General features: G+C 41.0%; 1 long non-coding RNA gene across 1 annotated transcript in view; it reads right to left on the reverse strand.

Moving 5' to 3' along the window:
* Positions 1-3,670: 3,670 nt before the first annotated feature.
* The window catches only part of LOC138784919 (uncharacterized), a 48,519-nt gene continuing 29,257 nt past the window's right edge, over positions 3,671-22,932 (reverse strand). The window contains exon 3 of the long non-coding RNA XR_011361977.1: positions 3,671-3,810. This is a non-coding gene — a long non-coding RNA (uncharacterized lncRNA). The remainder of the gene's footprint in view (positions 3,811-22,932) is intronic.

The following is a 22,932-nucleotide window of genomic DNA, read 5'->3' on the forward strand; positions in this document are numbered from 1 at the left end:
GGTTCTGTATAAAACGATTGACTCCGCTCCGGAGACATTGATGTCGTTATATATCCTCATAGCTCACGGCCTTTTCCTGTCCGCCCCCTTCCCCACCCTCCGCCCCCACAAAATAAACACTTTATCATTTTCCAAACTTGAAATTTCAGGTTTATAATATACACAATAAATAACCAAAAACCCGTATCTCGTTTCATCGACCAAACCAATGATTTCCCAGTTTATTTATTTGGGTTTTTCGGTGGGGGGGGGGCTGGGGGTGACGTCAACTCATCAATGGACCTAATAACAGAATACTAAAAAAAAATTTGGGGAAATTGTAAGAAACTCGTTGACCGCAGATAATTACGGATCGTAAGAGAAGGAACGTGAGTTATATGGGGGCAACGTGGACGGGACAGGCTGGTCTGGTGCTACAATCTGCCGGTTCCTGTGGCGGAGCGCTGAGGGAATGACAATCGTTGCAATTACATCTGAATATTATGTGATTCCTTGTATAAATATTTGAGTTCCTTGTGTTATTAATAATAGATACAGACATTGACCCTATGATTCGCAGTTCAGTCTTGGAACCTGGTGTTCTACATAACAGCAGTTTTTGGCACAAAAAAAAAAATTCTAAATGTGCGGGAAGTGCCTTCTGGGACTTCTAGTGCTGTGGATTTATATCGGTTTCTAATTTGCGTTAGAGGATTGTTACCAATTTCTGTAAATAAAGTTTATTCTCTGTATCATGGAAAGTTCTACGACATATATACTATGGGGGAACTCTGAAGCTTTGCCGATGGCACAGACGGTAGATTGTGTGGTGCACTACTGTGAGGCGCGACCGGTCACTTGCTAGATAATGTTGTGTGACTCCACTAGTGTAGTGGATGATCGAGAGCTTAAGAGGTAGAATAGCCGAGCTGGCTGAGTTGCGTGCTGAGAAGTAGAGTAAGTTCAGAGAAGTAGAGAGGAGGATGTCGAGAGAGTCCCAACCCAAAGTAGTACTGTGCTCTGCAAGAACTTTAGAAGTAAAATAAGTAGAATACTTGAGAGTAGAGAGAATACTTGTGCCCGTGTTTCAACTCCTTGGTCTTTGCACCACCTATTGCCCACCAGGGTAGGGCGACACGTCCTAGAGGGTGACACAAGCCCCAGACCTTGTTACCTGGGATTTTCTGGTTACACCTGCGCTGCGAGATAGAGTACATAGGCTTCTAGCAAATTTGCTCTATCCGGATCAGTTCCTCTTTCTTCAGGATACTGTCCTGCACCTTTAGTCTTGTATACAGTGTGGGCTGGCATGATCCTTTACTTGTCCTCTCTAAGAGTACTTAGCACTGCAAAGTGTGTAAAAGTGCTGCGTTCAAGAAAAGAGTGTTACAATTGTATCAGTGTCAAAACCACGCCGATTCCAGTAAGAGGCATGTCCTCATTTTACCAGCTGGTGTGAGAGAAACACAGGTAGTCAGTATATGGTGAAGGGGCACCGCTGCTAACCCTATTGCTATGCCACAGAGTCTATTTCTGTCTAAGGCTATGTTCACATGTCGTGAGAGACCGGCCGTTCCGTGACTCCCGGCCGGAGCATATACGATGTGTGTACGCTCCGGCCGGGATCCCATAGAACAATAGGCATTGTTCGCCCATATAAAGAACGGCCCTTGTTACCGATGGCAACAACGGCCGTACTTTTACATAGTGTGAACATAGCCTTGTACTGTGGAGCGACCTGGTGTTCTCTGGCTGCAGAAGTCCAGATTTCACATTCTGGAGCAGGATAAAGGGTGCTCTTATACTCTTAGAAACTTAGGGTGCTCCCTGGTGTGGCCCCATGCCAAACCAGTTGAGTAGCACAGTAGAGTAGGTGCACACTTGCTGTCCGTAACACTGACTTCTATGTTTAGGGCACTGCAATGAATAGGAATCATATAACATATCCACTCTCTAATGATAATGAGATGACTCTGCCGATTGTGTCACAGTCTACACAGAAAAGCTGAAAAGTGAACTGCTCTGGAACAGCAGTCTTCTAACATGGTGTTAGTTTCCCCTTAAGATTTGTTTATGTGAATAGTAAGAAAAGGAGAATAATTCTGATATTAATAATAAGTATCATCAAGAAGGTTGTTACGTATTTTTATTGTATCTCTTTAACATGTTTAAAGGTTTTTGTTATCATATCCTTCTTTTCATTCTTAAAGGGTGCACAACCAGAACTACTTTAGAAGAGAACAGTGGAGTGGAGATCAGGTGCTCAGGAAACCAACCACACCCAAGGAGAGGGCCAGGGAGCAGGGGAGAGGGTAAGTATTGTTATTTTCAGTCAGCCGAGAACACATATAAAAAATAAAAAAAAAATACCCTACCTAGACAATCCCTTTAAATCTGGGCCAACCAGAGGCAGTCTAGCCCTGTGACTCCTCATAAAACTTCTTCACCTTTGGAAAATTTGCAATTTCAGTAGTGTTAAGTGGACTTGCCGAACTGTTGGGGTTTGGCAACGTTCTCCGAACCCGATCACTCGTCATTTGACTCCTCCCATCTGGATAAATTGGCAAATTCGGCAACTCTGCTCAAAACTAAATTTCAGCCACAAATAAAAAATGAAACAAACAAAAAATGTAAAAGTTTATTCAAATGAAAAAATATATTTTATTAAATATTAACAATAAAAACATAAAAAGTAACTTCTTATGATGTCATTAATGATGAAGAAAACTTTTTATACATCAAGATCCATCAGTGTTAAGAAATTGGAAAATTCAGAAGCTTTGTCTTCTACAACAATATCCATTGTGACACCTATTCATATTCTTTCCTGGCCCATAGGGCTCACAATTTAAAGGGGTTGTCCAGCGAAAATCTTTTTCTTTCAAATCAACTGGTGTCAGAAAGTTATATAGATTTGTAATTTACTTCTATTAGAAAATCTCAAGTCTTCCCATATTTATTATCTGGTGCATGTCGTGCAGGAAATGTTTTATTTTCATTCTGACACAGTGCTCTCTGCTGACATCTCTGGCCGAGACAGGAACTGTCCAGAGCAGGAGAGGTTTTCTATGGGGATTCATAGAAAACCGAGACAGAGTTCCTGTCTCGGCCACAGATGGCAGCAGAGAGCACTGTGTCAGACTGGAAATAAAACATTTCCTGCATAACATACAGCAGCTAATAAGTATGAGAAGACTTGAGATTTTTTAATAGAAGTAAATTACAAACCTATATAACTTTCTGATATCAGTTGATTTGAAAGAAAAACATTTTTGCTGGACAACCCCTTTAAATAGTTATTGGTTTTAGTCCCATACGGATAATATTGGTGAGTACTAATATTGCAAATGGGGAACGACTGGGCTATAAGTGAAGTAGAGCGACCCCTAAGTCTTGGTGCAGCCCTACATAATCCTCAGGACTATTTACTACCGTGGGCCACAACTCAACCTACATTGGCTACTATGTCAATATTTTTAATCAATAAAAACTTTTTAAAAGTTTTTTTGCATTTTATGTTTTGTTTTTTGTTTTTTTTCAAAATTTACATATTTGCAAACTGCTTTATTTTATTTACAAACATATTTGCCAACATGGAAGTTTTTACCAAAAATATTTCTCTCTACAATGCTTATTACTATATACAGCTGTGAGGATATGCATTATCTAGTGCCTTAGGCTCCTCCCACCTGGTAGGCCACACTTTAAGTCATGTATGGCTTCAAAATGGCTGCTCTCACAATATAAAGCAGGATATTTGGGTGCACTTCTTACAAGATACAGCGCCTTCCACAGTCTTCCTCTTCTCTTTCGGCTCCCCTGGGGGGTTACCTGTAAAATAAAATGAGCCCATAATGTTAACATTTCAAATATATTAATAAACATCTATAAGTGATCATAATCTATCCCACTATTATATATGTATTTTCTTTTAATGTTATTAAGTAAAACATGGCTGCTTCTATTCCATAAACACAGCGCCACCCCTGGTTACGGATGGTATAGCTGTTCATCTGTAATAGCTGTAATACCAAACACAATACAAACTTCAACTTTACATCACCGGATCTAAGCAGATGACATCATTATATAAGCAGGGGCGTAAACAGGGGTGTGGCTTCAAAGAAAAACTCAAACTAGCCCCTCCCACAAACATAGAGAAGTTACTGCATAGAGATGCAACAGAACTTCCCATGACTAGTGTACTTGCACTTGCAAAACTGCTTGGGTTCGGCAACGAGCTCCAGACCCTAATGCTCGGCATTTGACTCCCAGCATCTGGCAAAGTTCCATACTGCCCTAGGGCTGCCAGGAAAACATGGATACGGCCATAGGCCGTATCCATGTTTTCCTGGCAGCCCTAGGGCAGTATGGAGTTTTCCAGGACTCCCTAGGGTGGCATCCAACAGAGTCAAATGCTGAGCGTTGGGGTTAAGAGATTTGCCAAACCCAAGCATTTTCGTAAGTGCGCTTAACACTAGTCATGACTAGAGATGATCGAACATCGGGAAATCTTAGGTTCTATCGAACTCGAACCTTGTTGAACCTTCCACATTTGATTCCCGATGCCTTCCCGGTCCGTGGGATAGGTGGAGACTTCCCGAGTACCACCTGGAAAGCAGGGATACAGCCTAGCTAATAGGCTGTATCCCTTTTTTCCAGGCGGTATTCGGGAGGTCTCCACCTTCTCCATGGAACGGGAAGGCATCGGGAATCAAATGCGGAAGGTTCAACAAGGTTCGAGGTCGATAGAACCTAAGATTTCCCGATGTTTGATCATCTCTAGTCATGACCCTTGGGCTAATTTCTCCCACCCAAAAATATATGACCAGCGCTAAACCTTCTTATTCCAAGCTTTATGACACCTTTGCCGCTAACCATGTTCACATCACTGGAAATATTTATTGATTTTTCCACAATTCCATTTAAAGGGCCAGCGCTGATATTACACGGTGGAAATCAATCATGTGTCCTCCTTCTGGTAGCACCTAATGGCTCCATTTATCCGATTGATTTTCCTTGCAATCATACCTGAGCACATTTTCCAGCCATGAGCCTCTGAACTTGCATGAACCTGACCTAGTTTGCTCATAGCCGCTTGGCACGGGCCCCAGGGCGAGTCATGTATCATAGTAATAATAACGTATACTTTCAGACAATTACAGCCCGAGTTAGCAGACACCAGGAAAAGTATGTATTACACACAATGGTCTGATGGTCAGCCAGCGCTGGTCGAGAAATGAGCAGGTTTTGTTGGACACATATCACGTTACCGGAACTACAATTGTAGGTGGAAGTATAAAACCGTGATGGAAATTTATACCTAACGAACCATGAAATATGCAAGAGTAATAAACAGATGGTTACGAGGCTGAGCCGAAGAGGAGGCCAATGAGGCTGAAGCTCCGGATACTGTTGCATCACAGGAGCCAGATCTGATGTTCCCGCTCAGAGAGTCAATGACTCGCATCATAGTTAGAATCCAGAATGGAAACTTTTTAAGTGCCAACTCAAAGGGAAACGCCCCTGTTGGGCGGAGTCTATGTAAACCCACCCCCTTTGTGTGGCCCAGTCCGGGGGGAGTGTCCTGGCAAAATCGGGACTGTTGGCAAATATGTTGGAGTACCGTTATGGTGCTCCAAAAAATGTTTTAATAAAAATAATAATATTATGGTATTAGCCTTATTCTTAGCCTAGGATTGGGCACCTAGGAGCTGTTATTTATTATAAAACTCTAGAACGTAATCTACAGATGTCGTAAGACCATACATACATACTATAGCGGCAGTGCACAGGGCCTTCATGGGTTCCTAGGAGGTGAGGACCTGGCCAGCCTCTGAGTCAGCTATGACACAGTAAATTATAAGACATGACAAAGCTCTGCAGTGATTGATCCTGTATATATGTGCAATACATAATAACATAGCAGCTGACCTCCAATAGATGACACGTTCCAAATCTTAAGTAGATACTTTAGTTAAGGCTGGCAACCAAATATTGCTGCCCATGGTGAGACTAACAATTCCTTCCATACGTGTTATTATCTATTCAGTCTCCTTCCCCCAGTTCTCAGCTGCTGCTTTCTATTGAAGACACAAAAATCTGTGTGTGAGCTTGTCTCTCTGTCTCCCCCTCCTCCCCCCTCCCTTCTGAGACAGCTGATGTAAACAAGTCCCTGTAATGCCAGGAGGGTTATTCTGGGGTCAAGTTGCTGATTAATAACTAACTGTTATTAATCCTCCAGGCATTACAAAGAAGCTACAATGTTGCAGATAAAGCCTGCCAGGGACTTGTTTACATCAGCCGTCTCAGAAGGAAGGGGGAGACAGAGAGAGGGAGACAGTGCTCATATATATATAACCCCTTCATGATACAGGAAATTTCAATTTTTGTAAATTTTTGGCCCATAACTGTTTTATTCTTCTATCTACCAAGCCATATTGGGGTCGTTTTTTATGTGATTAAATATACTTTGAAATCTTTCATATTACCTTAAAAAATAATGCAAAATAGAAAAAAATATATTTTTTTAAAGGTACAATAAAAAAAAATTGTCTGCAAAATTTTTAAAAAAGGGGGGGCTACGCTATTGTGATAATATTGTCTATAATCAATACCAAGTTAGTACAGTTAGCGCCTTGTTTTATGACGCTGATGATGTCACTAGGAGGACTAGCTCATCCTGAGTCACCGGCTAGTTACTATGCTTTTTTTAGTCTAGTTTTGCAGGTCTATGGCCATTACTGGGGAATTCAGGCCACATCTGCATTGATAATACATTGAATCTATATTACAGACAGCCTGATAGGAGACAAGGGCCCATCACAATCCCCCCGGATGAATGGGAGCCAGGCTCGCTGGGTAGACACTTTAATAGCAGCTCATGCCGAGTAATGGGGGAGCGGAATAGAAGGTCATTACACAGCAGACAAAAAATCAAAGCTATAAATTATCCTAATGTATTTCTTGCCATTGCTCTGTCCGGCCTGCCACCTGGCACAAAGACTATTTCTATGGCGCTGCCTATCAGAGCGGTGACCCGGATTGTGCAGCCAGCGGCCTCCCCACATCAAAGACGGATTAATGTAATTGCAGCCTGTTTGCATTGCGCCCATTGAAGATCACAGGACTCACCGGGAAAAAAATCGTATGGATATAGCGGAGCAAACAGCAGGAGCACGAAACGCCACGGCCGTATTTATGGCTACATGCTGGATGTTTGACATGGAACCGAAGAGAACGTTTTGTGGTTTTTTGAGTAAAATAAGTGACAGAAAGTGAAGTGTAAAAAAGGTAAAAGAAACATCTAAATTCTTGCCGAGTTACTTAAAGGGAATGTGTTGTGTGCAGCGTGTATATGACCTCTAATGATAATGAGATGACTCTGCTGACCCCGCCCTCTAATGATAATGAGATGACTCTGCTGACCCCGCCCTCTAATGATAATGAGATGACTCTGCTGACTCCGCTCTCTAATGATAATGAGATAACTCTGCTATCCCCACTCTCTAATGATAATGAGATAACTCTGCTATCCCCACTCTCTAATGATAATGAGATGACTCTGCTGACCCCGCCCTCTAATGATAATGAGATAACTCTGCTATCCCCACTCTCTAATGATAATGAGATAACTCTGCTATCCCCACTCTCTAATGATAATGAGATGACTCTGCTGATCCCTCCCTCTAATGATGAGATGACTCCGCTGACCCCGCCCTCTAATGATGAGATGACTCTGCAGACCCCGCTCTCTAATGACAATGAGATAACTCTGCTGACCCCTCCCTCTAATGATAATGAGATGACTCTGCTAACCCCTCCCTCTAATGATAATGAGATGACTCTGCAGACCCCGCTCTCTAATGATAATGAGATGACTCTGCTGACTCCGCCCTCTAATGATAATGAGATGACTCTGCTGACTCCGCCCTCTAATGATAATGAGATGACTCTGCTGACCCAGCCCTCTAATGATAATGAGATGACTCTGCTGACTCCGCCCTGTAACGATTATGAGATAACTCTGCTGACCCCTCCCTCTAATGATAATGAGATGACTCTGCTGACCCCGCCCTCTAATGATGAGATGACTCTGCAGACCCCGCCCTCTAATGATAATGAGATGACTCTGCTGACCCCACTCTCTAATGATAATGAGATGACTCTGCTGACCCCGCCCTCTAATGATAATGAGATGACTCTGCTGACCCCGCCCTCTAATGATAATGCGATTTCTGCTGACCCCGCCCTCTAATGATAATAATATGACTCTGCTGACCCCGCCCTCTAATGATAATGCGAGTTCTGCTGACCCCGCCCTCTAATGATAATAATATGACTCTGCTGACCCCGCCCTCTAATGATAATGCGAGTTCTGCTGACCCCGCCCTCTAATGATAATAATATGACTCTGCTGACCCCGCCCTCTAATGATAATGCGAGTTCTGCTGACCCCGCCCTCTAATGATAATAATATGACTCTGTTGACCCCGCCCTCTGATAATAATGAGATGACTCCACCCTCTTATAGCAATGACAGGACTCTGCCCACTTCATCTTTTTATAATGAGATGACTCTGCTGACTCTATCCCAGTCTACAGAGCAAAGCAAAAGTCAGCTACAGAACCCCAGCCCATGTATGTGGTGGCCAGTATGAAATTTGGATTATTTCAGAAACTTTTCATATGGACAATAAAATTAAACAAGCAACAAAAACCTCCAAATAAGCTTTGATACTAATGGAAACCCAAGTCTAATAACCCGCCATGTCCTGATGATATTTTATCTTTAAGAAAATTGCTAATGTGTAACAGTAGTTTAGAAAACCAAGTAACCTTCCCCTTCCCCAGTATCTGTGGTCTCTGTTGTTCCGACGCTATCCGCCATTGGCTTTTGCTGTGGTTATTATATGGAATGGATTGCGGGATGCGGAGTCATTAAGAAGCCAGGGAATATCTGACTGAAATGTTCGCTCATATAAAACATATAATAAACTGAATAAACTGGAGAGAAGTGGCCTGTAAACGTCTTCTGGTTACAAATGTTTTCAAATGTGCAAATTGTGCAGAACCAAAAATCAAGACATCAGTTTATTTATTTGTTTATTTTTTCAATTTAAATTTTTATTGTGGGTTTTAGGGCAATAAAGTTTAAAGAAGAACTCCAGCAAAAAAAAACTTTTCTTTCAAATCAACTGGTACCAGAAAGTTACATAGATTTGTATTTTACTTCTATTTAAAAATCTGCAGTCTTCCAGTACTTAACAGCTGCTTTATGTGCTGCAGGAGGTAGTGGTATTCTCTCCAGTCTGACACAGTGCTCTCTGCTGCCACCTCTGTCCATGTCAGGAACTGTCCAGAGCAGCAGCAAATTCCAATAGAAAACCTCTCCTGCTCTGGACAGTTCCTGATATGGACAGAGGTGGCAGCAGAGAGCACTGTGTCAGACTGGAAAGAATACACCACTTCCTGCAGGACATACAGCAGCTGATAAGTACTGGAAGACTAGAGATTTTTAAATAGAAGTAAATTATAAATCAGTGAGTTTTTCACTGGAGTACCTCTTAAACTATTATTATTTTATACACAACTATGTTTCCATTGATATCCTTGTCCTGTAGATGAACATGTGTACACGATGTATGAATCATCTTTTGGACTACCCAAAAAGTGTGTTGCTCCAGGCGACCTGGGGTCTTTGTATGGAGCCCGTCCTATGACACGCTTCCACGTGACTCACGTTAGACTGATAAAAGATGCGTATTTGGAAACACACGACTGACATCATTTCTACATAAAAACAATTATGACCTCTTGTGATACATGTGATTGCAATCTGCTCATCCTCACGGCTCTCGGCGGCATCGCTTATTGACAGCGCTCGATTCCCAGGATGACATGAAAGGGAGATCTCTGCTGCTTTAAAGCATATTGAATTACTCCCTCCGAGGCAACAGATCCAAAACCTCAGCTGCAAAGCGGAAAACAAACTAGTTATGAAAAGATGATATGGATGGATAGATAATAGATAGGAGATAGATAGATAGATAGATAGATAGGAGATAGATAGATAGATAGATAGGAGATAGATAGATAGATAGATAGATAGGAGATAGATAGATAGATAGATAGATAGATAGATAGATAGATAGATAGATAGATAGATAGGAGATAGATAGGAGATAGATAGATAGGAGATAGATAGATAGATAGATAGATAGATAGATAGATAGATAGATAGAAGATAGATAGATAGATAGATAGATAGATAGATAGATAGATAGGAGATAGATAGATAGATAGATAGATAGATAGATAGATAGATAATAGATAGATAGGAGATAGGTAGATAGATAGATAGATAGATAGATAGATAGAAGATAGATAGAAGATAGATAGATAGATAGATAGATAGATAGATAGATAGATAGATAGATAGGAGATAGATAGATAGATAGGAGATAGATAGAAGATAGATAGATAGATAGATAGATAGATAGATAGATAGATAGATAGATAGGAGATAGATAGATAGATAGATAGATAGATAGATAGGAGATAGATAGATAGATAGATAGATAATAGATAGATAGGAGATAGGTAGATAGATAGATAGATAGATAGATAGATAGATAGATAGAAGATAGATAGATAGATAAATAGATAGATAGATAGATAGATAGATAGGAGATAGATAGATAGATAATAGACAGATAGATAGATAGATAGATAGATAGATAGATAGATAGATAGATAGGAGATAGATAGATAATAGACAGATATATAGATAGGAGATAGATAGATAGATAGATAGATAGATAGATAGATAGATAATAGACAGATAGATAATAGATAGATAGATAGGAGATAGATAGATAGATAGATAGATGGATGGATAGATAGATAGATAGATAGATAGATAGATAGATAGATAATAGACAGATAGATAGATAGATAGATAGATAATAGACAGATAGATAATAGATAGATAGATAGGAGATAGATAGATAGATAGATAGATAGATAGATAGATAGATAGGAGATAGATAGATAGATAGATAGATAGATAGGAGATAGATAGATAGATAGATAGATAGATAGATAGATAGATAGGAGATAGATAGATAGATAGATAGATAGATAGATAGGAGATAGATAGATAGATAGGAGATAGATAGATAGATAGATAGATAGATAGATAGATAGATAGATAGATACATAGATAGATAGATAGATAGATAGATAGATAGATAAATAGACTGTTAGACAGATGATAGATAGATAACAGATAATAGATAGATATGTCGTCCGTCCGCAGCGCACCGGAGGTGAATGGGCTAAAAATCATAAATCATTACACGGTGTGAAGAGATATAGCTCCTATATGTGGTGACGGGGGGGGGGGGGGGGGGGAGGCGGGGGCGGGTGCTGCATACGGAGCCTTAGCTTTTTAGCCTTGTACAAGGCACCTAGAGTACAAAAGAGCTGTCACAAACTCCCACACACTGTAATGATAATGACATGACTCTGCTTATCTTGTCTAAGTCTATACAGCAAAGCCCACAAGCCGAAAACACAAAACAGGAAGTGTCATTTTTTGTGAACTAATCACATTATCAGAATTAACATGAATCTTACAAAAAAAAAAAAAAATGGATTAGTCCAAATCCTATTTTTATGTGGTTTGATTTGAATGTATGTGCCCCCTCTTACTCCCATTTCTTAATTACACAAGGCTTTGCACCCAGCCCAGCGAGGATTTTTCAGTACATGGCTGCTTTCTGTTTGACCCAAGGATGTAATCTCCGTAGAAATGAACCCAAAATAGTTGTCCAATCTGAAGCAAAATGTCGGCCGATCCAGAGCTAATTGCTCTGATTGCTGAAGGTTTCCTTATCTCTACTAGTGACTGGTGTGGAAACCTAAAGAGGTACCCTGGAGATTTATTTTTTTTTCTTGCTAATGAACTTTTATCACAAAGGTATACAGATTTGTAATTTACTTCTATTCAAAAAATCTCCAGTCTTCCGGTACTTATCAGCTGGTGTATGTCCTGCAGGAAGTGGTGTATTCTTTCCAGTGTGACACAGTGCTCTCTGCTGCCACCTCTGCCCATGTCAGGAACTGTCCAGAGCAGGAGAGGTTTTCTATGGGGATTTACTGCTGCTCTGGACAGTTCCTGACATGGACAGAGGTGGCAGCAGAGAGCACTGTGTCAGACTTGAGAGACTACACCACTTCCTGCAGGACATACAGCAGCTGATAAGTACTGGAAGATTGGAGATTTTTAAAAAGAAGTAAATTACAAATCTTTACAACTTTCCGAAACCTTTAAAGCATAGCCAACATTCACACCCTAATTCCTATAATGTCAGGAATATTTTAAGACAATATTAAGACAATCTCTGGATCTTTTTGAGAATCCCTGACGTGGAACTTCTTCCCCCATGTGGAGGAGCAGACAGCAGCCTGGACGCCGCAGATAAAAGGGTTCGGAGCCTGCTCTATTTATTGCCTAATAACAAGCATGTGATTGACGGTTTTGCGGGGGAAAGAGTCACCTAGGGATATGACTGACAGAGACTCCTTACAAAGGAGTTATATCCCAACATGTTTCTCTGATGATGTCATCGGCGAAGGCCAAACCGCTTCCTGAGCTGGACTCTTCGGGCCGGTGATTGACAGTGCCCGGTATTCTTCCTCTCCTTCCAGATGATGGCCGGAGGCTGATGGTTACAGCTCAGGGGGGATAGAATAAATCAGGGGGGATTATTCTATGATCATGATTAAAGGGCAGCTCCGACCTAATCAGCATCCATGTGTAGTTGAGGTATTAGGGCTGATTATTTGTTGTCCTCAAATGGGAAGTATCCCCTAATCTGGGATGGTTTGCTCTTAAACTCTTTCCTCGTACAGGGGTCTACAGATAGTGGTCACACATGGGCCTTCATTCCTGTTTCCACATTAGAAGACATTAGTAGTATAAATTATATATAGTGTGTGATTTGGCATTGGGGTTAAAAAAAAACCCTGAGGAAGACGTGGGATGAAACACGTTAGGGTTCTAGTAATGTTATCGTATCGGTATCACATCGTAGAGTCACCCAGGTGTATCTTACATGTTTTGTGACCACGACCACCGTCCTACACCTGGGGATTGTTTTTAAAAGCTGTTAGTTCAAAAAAAAAAATCAATAAAGTTATACATTTTATACATACAATTTATTATAGTGTTTTTGCACGTATTTTTGTTTTTGTTTTGTTTTTTATTTTGATTTATTTTTGTGGTGTTTCTGGTGCTTTAAAGTGACACTCTCACCCCTTTTTGCATTCTGACATCTCTACACAGGTGTAATGGGTAAATTTAGCAGTTTCCAAACCTTATTTTCTATCATATATCATGGTGCTTGATCAAGTAAAAAGTCATCTTTTATCATCTGCAGATTGTGCCGTGACATCATCGGGACATAGAGACAGCCCCCCCCCCCCAACGACCATTGGTATGGGCTGAGGGGGTGGGACCTAGACCTTTAGGCCAGTCTGTTCCAATGGTCAGCAAGTGGGATGGGGCCTATGTGCCTATGATGTCATGGAGGGGCGGAGCCAACTGTGGTGCTGTGGGCGGGGCTAAGTGCCGCTTTTGCCGCGAAGCACAATCTGCAGTTGATAAAAGTTCACTTTTTACTTGAAAAAGCACCATGACGTATGATATAAAATAAGGTATGGAAACTGCTTAATGTACCCATTACACCTGTGTAGAGAAGTCAGAATGCAAAAAGGGGGGGACAGTGTCACTTTAAGTTGTCTTATTAATAGGGTGAAGCTGCCTTACCAACACATCTAAAATGATGAAGCTATGGTAACATATCACGAGGAAGTGGTCTGTTCCAGAGTACTGCTGGATAGACCCCCGTGCTGACTAAAGAATAGGAGAAACACGTCGGCAATAGTAACATTTTACCATTCCTTATTCATCCCTAGTAATCAGATTTGAACTTCTTAAAGGGAACACATCCCTATTAGACAACTCCAATACACTATGCCAAATGGGATTCTGGAACGAAAAAAAATTCTCATATTAGAGGGTAAAGTACAAAACTTATAACTTTTATTCTTAAAATACAGACAGGGAGAGAAAGGAGCGCTGCACCTCACACCTATGGCTGATACTAATGCCTCTCGGCTACATTTAAAAACCAACGCCAGGATGTTGGTATATAATTTGATCAAACCAAATTGCCCCATGTACCACGTGCCGGTCTCCTGGTTCACACGGGTCCCTACGCTAACTCACCACCGTGTCGGTCAGTGACTGCTAACCCCCCGCAGAAATGACCCTGCAACCCCAATGTCACAGGACTAAACCCAAAGGGCCCCCCCAAAATCCAGCAGGCACCACCGGCAGAGAAAGCTACCACCAAGCAACACCAGTGTGAACAAGGTTTAAAACAAGGTCTTTTCTAAGTGTTTGCACTCCTCCTGGTAAGACCCACATGACCGCAATCAGCAGGCGACACCTGGGCACACATGACCCATCCCTCCTATCTTTCCCATTCTACCTGCGGGAGCAATGGTGAGTGTTTTAGACCTTGTTCACACTGATGTTACTTGGTGACCTCTTTCTCCGCCGGTGGTGCTGGCTGGGTATTGGTGGGGCATTTTGGGTCTGGTCCTGTGACATGGGGGTTGCAGGGCCATTCCATGGCCTCCCTTCCCTGCACGTGCACGCTTTGCGGGGTTAGCGGTCGCTGACCGACACGGTGTGGAGTTAGCGTAGGGACCCATGTGAACCAGGAGACCGGCACGTGGTACATGGGGCAATATGATTTGATCAAATTATATACCGACATCCAATTGAATTTTTCTAATAATAAACCTTAAATTACAGTAGGAAACTCACTGATGATATCATACAACTTTCAACGTCCAGAAATGACGTCCCTAACACAGTGCTCTCTGCTGCCACCTCTGTCCATGTCAGAAACTGTCCAGAGCAGCAGCAAATCCCCATAGAAAACCTCTCCTGCTCTGGACAGAGGTGGCAGCAGAGAGCACTGTGTCAGACTAGAGAGAATACACCACTTCCTGCAGGACATACAGCAGCTGATAAGTACTATAAAACTGGAGATTTTTTAATAGAAGTAAATTACAAATCTTTTTAAATTTTTGACACCCGTTGATTTGAAACAGAAAAAAAAATCTCCATTGTACATACAATAATGACATCACAATAAACCCTCTGAGAGAAGTTATAGTCACTGGCAGTGATGGTCCCTGCCTATGTGGTGGTGGGGGGGTTACATAAGACCCTCACATTAATTTATACAGGAACAATATCAGTTCTACATGTATAAGGTATGATTGAATAGAGTGACATCACGAATGACATCATCAGGAATGACATAGTAAAACTTAAAGGAAACTGTAAATCAAGGCTGAAGCCGCTAAGGGATCCCCTGATGTCTCATGTGGTGCAGACAGCGAGACAGTGATGACAGATCCCATTATAGTGACAGGACATCACTGCTTATCAAATATAACCTATAATGGACAGCTGGAGCTCACTGCTAATAACAGAATGTACAGTAATTGCATCACTGATCAAACGGAATGACATCAGCAGTGACAGAATACCATGACATCACAGCTCCTTAGATATGCATCACTGATAGCTTATGTTATAATGTACAGGAGTGATGTCACTAATATTATATGTTATAATGTACAGGAGTGATGTCACTAATATTATGTTATAATGTACAGGAGTGACATCACTGATAGCATGTATTACAGTATACAGGAGTGACATCATTGACAGCATATATTATAATGTAGAGGAGGGACATCACTGATAGCATACTATATAATGTCCAGGAGTGACATCACTGATAGCATACTATATAATGTACAGGAGTGACATCACTGATAGCATACTATATAATGTACAGGAGTGACATCACTGATAGCATACTATATAATGTAGATAAGTGACATTACTGATAGCATACTATATAATGTCCAGGAGTGACATCACTGATAGCATACTATATAATGTCCAGGAGTGACATCACTGATAGCATACTATATAATGTACAGGAGTGACATCACTGACAGCATATATTTTCCCTATTCCTGACAGGTGTATATGGATTATCCATGGCAGAGGCTGGCAGGCAGCTGTTCTGCTGTTCTCCATGTCCAGGAGGATGGGGTCTGGTTGGAGGATTCCAGAGCAGGATGAAGCCCGGCTGCCAGCTCTTCGCCCTCCAAACCGCCGCTCTTTGCCTTCCTGTAATGTTATTGGGTGGTTAGAGCGGCAGCGGCCCTGAGCACACAGAGCGTCACTCATCACACTCCTAATATTCTCCATAACAGATGATTTATGATCCTCCCGGCCCAATGTAGTGATAGGAAGAAAGGAAACATTCCGCAAGTGCTTGATAAATATACTGAGCACCACCCGGGCCGTTATACGGCCAACGCTCTGGTGCCATACAGATTATTTACTCTGGAAGATCAGAACCGGAGAGCGGGAAGCCGTCCGCCAGCCAGGACTCCATCCAAGATATCTGAGGAATCTACTGACAGCAAGAACAGGAATGATGGGCAATGACATGCAAAGGATTTAAAGGGAACTCAGCGTAATATATCAGGGAGCTGCACTATCACCATAGCTCCTGTCCGGAAATAAGTCCTAGGGGCACAATCCCCTGCACAGATCCTCAAACTTTTTCTGATGAGCAGAGGGTTTGTTACAATTGCATCCAGTCCTCTGGGAGCTAAACATATCAGCAGCACAAATCTCTCTACTGTCTTGATAGTTGCAACAATGGATTAGTGCAGGAAAGATGTATTAATGACTAGATACAATTGCCATTGACTAGAGAAGGGTTGGTAGGTAAGGATAGTGACAGGAGAAGGTTTGGTAGGTAAGGATAGTGACATAGGAGAAGGTTCGGTAGGTAAGGATAGTGACATAGGAGATGGTTTGGTAGGTAAGGATAGTGACAGGAGAAGGTTTGGTAGGTAAGGATAGTGACATAGGAGAAGGGTTGGTAGGTAAGGATAGTGACATAGGGGAAGGGTTGGTAGGTAAGGATAGTGATATAGGGGAAGGGTTGGTAGGTAAGGATAGTGACATAGGAGAAGGTTTGGTGGGTAAGGATAGTGACATAGGGGAAGGGTTGGTAGGTAAGGATAGTGACATAGGAGAAGGGTTGGTGGGTAAGGATAGTGACATAGGAGAAGGGTTGGTGGGTAAGGATAGTGACATAGGAGAAGGGTTGGTGGGTAAGGATAGTGACAGGAGAAGGTTTGGTAGGTAAGGATAGTGACATAGGAGAAGGTTTGGTAGGTAAGGATAGTGACATAGGAGAAGGTTTGGTAGGTAAGGATAGTGAGATAGGAGAAGGGTTGGTAGGTAAGGATAGTGATATAGGAGAAGGGTTGGTAGGTAAGGATAGTGACATAGGAGAAGGTTCGGTAGGTAAGGATAGTGACATAGGAGAAGGGTTGGTGGGTAAGGATAGTGATATAGGAGAAGGGTTGGTAGGTAAGGATAGTGACATAGGAGAAGGGTTGGTAGGTAAGGATAGTGACATAGGAGAAGGATTGGTAGGTAAGGATAGTGACATAGGGGAAGGATTGGTAGGTAAGGATAGTGACATAGGAGAAGGGTTGGTGGGTAAGGATAGTGATATAGGAGAAGGGTTGGTGGGTAAGGATAGTGACATAGGAGAAGGTTTGGTAGGTAATGATAGTGATATAGGAGAAGGTTTGGTAGGTAAGGATAGTGATATAGGAGAAGGTTTGGTAGGTAAGGATAGTGACATAGTAAAAGGGTTGGTAGGTAAGGATAGTGACATAGGAGGATGGTTTGGTAGGTAAGGATAGTGACAGGAGAAGGGTTGGCAGGTAAGGATAGTGACATAGGAGAAGGGTTGGTAGGTAAAAATAGTGACATAGGAGGATGGTTTGGTAGGTAAGGATAGTGACATAGGAGAAAGTTTGGTAGGAAAGGATAGTGACATAGGAGAAGGTTTGGTAGGTAAGGATAGTGACATAGGAGAAGGTTTGGTAGGTAAGGATAGTGATATAGGAGAAGGATCAGTAGGTAAGGTTAGTGATATAGGAGAAGGGTTGGTAGGTAAGGATAGTTACATAGGAGAAGGTTTGGAAGGTAAGCATAGTGACATAGGAGAAGGGTTGGTAGGTAAGGATAGTGACATAGGAGAAGGGTTGGTAGGTAAGGATAGTGACATAGGAGAAGGTTTGGTGGGTAATGATAGTGATATAGGAGAAGGGTTGGTAGGTAAGGATAGTGTCATAGGAGAAGGGTTGGTAGGTAATCATAGTGACATAGAGGAAGGGTTGGTGGGTAAGGATAGTGACATAGAAGAAGGTTTGGTAGGTAAGGATAGTGACATAGGAGAAGGTTTGGCAGGTAAGGACAGTGACATAGGAGGAGGGTTGGTGGGTAAGGATAGTGACATAGGAGAAGGTTTGGTAGGTAAGGATAGTGACATAGGAGAAGGTTTGGTAGGTAAGGATAGTGACATAGGGGAAGGTTTGGTAGGTAAGGATAGTGACATAGGAGAAGGATTGGTAGGTAAGGATAGTGACATAGGAGAAGGTTTGGTAGGTAAGGATAGTGACATAGGAGGAGGGTTGGTGGGTAAGGATAGTGATATAGGAGATGGTTTGGTAGGTAAGGATAGTGACATAGGAGAAGGGTTGGTGGGTAAGGATAGTGACATAGGAGAAGGGTTGGTGGGTAAGGATAGTGACATTGTACCACTCAGAATTTTCTCAATATTTACTACCTGGAGTTGAAGCTTAACCCCACTCAAGTCCATTCTCTCCCCCCAGACACAGCCATCATTGTTCCATACTGGCCCCATTGCCCAAACCCACCAGTTGGGTCAGGGACTTTACGGTTTCTGCCTATTTTTGATGCTTAATTTTTCAAATGACTCTCATTATCCATGGTGAGGCCGTTCCATAAATCGTTACTCGTTTTTCAGCCTCTCCACCGGCATCAGACAGAAGGCAAATCCGATCCTCCTGCTGACGATCAGTAATGATCCTCGTAGAGGAGACGCCGAAAGCTTCAAAAATGGGACATTCCAGTGCTTCATCTCTCCAGGGCTGCAGCTGGGGAATGGAATTTAATTTCTTAAAGTGGAACTCCAACTTTTTGATCGCTTTTTAATGTTTTATTTTTTTTCAGCAGTTTTTGCGTTTAGATTTTTGTTTCTCATTTACGCAACCATGTGGGTTTAATAGCATTATATTTAAATAGTTTACATGCTTATTATGTCTCTTTATATTTTTTTGTTTACATTTTTTTCAAGGAATATGATTTAAACTTAAATTATGGGAGAAGGTTTTTATTTTAAATATTTGTTAAAATTTTTAAAAATACTTTTTAAGTTCCCCCAAAGGACTATAATAAGCGATCCATAGATTTCTTGTAGTGATCATTGCTGTGCTATTGCATTGCATTGATCAGTTCGAATGGGGCTTTGCTGGTAAAGTCAGCATCAGGATGAATCAGTCAGCAGTTACTTAAAGGGGTATTCTGGGAAAATGTTTTTTCTTTCAAATCAATTTGTGTCAGAAAGTTATAAAGATTTGTAATTTACTTCTATTTAAAAAATCTCCAGTCTTCCAGTACTTATCAGCCGCTGCCTGTTCTACAATAAGTAGTGTATTTTCTCCAGTCTGACACAGTGCTCTCTGCTGCCACCTCTGTCCATGTCAGGAAATGTCCAGAGCAGCAGCAAATCCCCATAAAAAACCTCTCCTGTTGTGGAGTACCCCTTTAAGTGCAAACCACACCATAACTGGAGACAAGAGTGGTGCTGTCTCTGAAAGTGGCCATGCTTTTCTAATGCTGGATAACCCCTTTAAGAGGTTGAATGGCTGCCATTAGAGTTGATAGATGTTTCTTACATAAGGCAGCATGCTCTAGGTGGGTTGTTCATTAGGCAGTTTGTGGCATTCTTTCCCATTCTTCCTACTTTGACCCATTCTATACCATTTTTTTACATTATGAGTCATGTGATTCAAAGAAGAATCATTGATTTACATAACTTATGAGTCACATGATGTGTAATGGGAAAAACACCAGGTAGTAAAACAGCCCACACACACAAAAAGAAAAACTCTTCAAATTATGTCAGAATGAAATATAACAGCCAATATATGCCCGGGTGCTTAGAGGTCACAACAAAAACGTGTGAAGGAACCGAGTGGATTTATAGATAGATAGATGTTCTGTATGTGTATATATACGTATATATATGTGTGTGCGTGTGTGTATATATATATATATGTACAGAGCACACATACGCACACACATATATACAGTGGTACCTTGGTTTATGAGTTAAACATTTTGGTTTAAGATCTCACGGTTTTTCAAAATTGTGACTTGGTGTAAGAGCATTCCTTTGGTGTAAGAGCTCCCTGTACTGGGTGGGGGGGGAAGTGGGGGAGGGGCATGGTCTGCATAGCGGAGTTTACAGCCCTGTACTCTGACCCAGGAAGTCTCCCTCACCTCCCAATCATAGCAGATCCACTTCGGGCTGGGGCTTACATCAGGGGACAGGACTGTGGAGGTAATCTCTCCATAGCTGTAACCCCTCTCTCCCCGGACAGAGAGCGCTGCATGTATGTGCTCACATATGCCCTGCTCATTCCTTCATGCTCCCTGCAGTCTCTGTCCGCCCTTGTGTTTCCCATCCTCTCCATTACTGTACAGTAATTTATAATATCACAGATTCTGCTGTTTCTGAATGTTTCATCTGTTTTACATGTTATTCAGAATAATAAATCATTATTTTTGGGGCATGGAACCAATTGTCTGCATTTCTATGATTCTTATGGGAAAATTTGCTTTGGTTTAAGAGTGGATTTCGATTACAAGCGCGGCCCTGAACGAATTATGCTCCTAATCCAAGGCACCACTGTATGTGTATATATATATATATATATATATATATATATATATATATATATATATAGCACACATACGCACATATATAGAGAGAGAGAGAGAGAGAGAGAGCACACACACACATATATATATACAGAGCACACATATGCACATATATATATATAGAGAGAGATAGGGCGCTTCCTCCTGAGCACTTGAGTAGCTTTCAGGGCGGCTGATGGGAATGCGGAGCCCCTGCCCTCTATTTGTGCAGAGCAGCGTCCTGGCAACAGAACAATTTTCTATCATCAGGGATAAATGGCCTGAACAGAACATTCTGATAAAAAGGAGAGAAAGGGAAGAAAGAGCCTGAGCCCAGAGCCCCTGATTGCTGCGCTGCCCTCCCTGCTGCCTGTCATCCTGCAGCTGCCTCCTCCCCTGCACAACCTGAGCCGCCGCCACCGCTGTCACCGCTAATAGTCCTGTCTCCTCTCCGTGTGCCGGGGGGCTGCCGACCCGCACAATGCTCCTATTATTACTACTACTACTACTAGTATCTATACCTCATGGATACCCTGCAGGAAAACAGGGCCAGGGGATAGATAGATAGATAGATAGATAGATAGATAGATAGATAGATAGATAGATAGGAGATAGATAGATAGATAGATAGATAGATAGATAGGAGATAGATAGATAGGAGATAGATAGATAGATAGATAGATAGATAGATAGATAGATAGATAGGAGATAGATAGATAGATAGATAGATAGATAGATAGATAGATAGATAGGAGATAGGAGATAGATAGATAGATAGATAGATAGATAGATAGATAGATAGATAGATAGATAGGAGATAGATAGATAGATAGATAGATAGATAGATAGGAGATAGATAGATAGATAGATAGATAGATAGATAGATAGATAGATAGGAGATAGATAGATAGATAATAGATAGAAGATAGATAGATAGATAGATAGATAGATAGATAGATAGATAGATAGAAGATAGATAGATAGGAGATAGATAGATAGATAGATAGATAGATAGATAGATAGATAGGAAGATAGATAGGAGATAGATAGATAGGAGATAGATAGGTAGATAGGAGATAGATAGATAGATAGATAGATAGATAGATAGATAGATAGATAGGAGATAGATAGATAGATAGATAGATAGATAGATAGATAGATAGGAGATAGATAGATAGATAGATAGAAGATAAATAGGTAGATAGGAGATAGATAGATAGATAGATAGATAGATAGATAGATAGATAGATAGATAGATAGGAGATAGATAGATAGATAGATAGATAGATAGATAGGAGATAGATAGATAGATAGATAGATAGATAGATAGATAGATAGATAGATAGAGAGATAGATAGATAGATAGATAGATAGATAGATAGGAGATAGATAGATAGATAGATAGATGATAGATAGGAGATAGATAGATAGATAGATAGATAGATAGATAGATAGATAGATAGGAGATAGATAGATAGGAGATAGATAGATAGATAGATAGATAGATAGGAGATAGATAGATAGATAGATAGATAGATAGATAGATAGATAGATAGGAGATAGGATATAGATAGATAGGAGATAGATAGGAGATAGATAGATAGATAGATAGATAGGAGATAGATAGATAGATAGATAGATAGATAGATAGATAGATAGGAGATAGATAGATAGATAGGAGATAGATAGGAGATAGATAGATAGATAGATAGATAGATAGATAGATAGATAGATAGATAAGAGATAGATAGATAGATAGATAGATAGATAGATAGATAGATAGATAGGAGATAGATAGATAGATAGATAGATAGATAGAAGATAGATAGGTAGATAGGAGATAGATAGATAGATAGATAGATAGATAGATAGATAGATAGATAGATAGATAGATAGGTAGAAATGATACTCTGCAGCACTCCAGACGTATAAAATTTATTCCTTCAAAAACAATGTCACAGCAAACAAGT

Source organism: Dendropsophus ebraccatus, chromosome 2, assembly GCF_027789765.1.
Source record: "Dendropsophus ebraccatus isolate aDenEbr1 chromosome 2, aDenEbr1.pat, whole genome shotgun sequence".
In the NCBI taxonomy this organism is placed as follows: domain Eukaryota; kingdom Metazoa; phylum Chordata; class Amphibia; order Anura; family Hylidae; genus Dendropsophus; species Dendropsophus ebraccatus.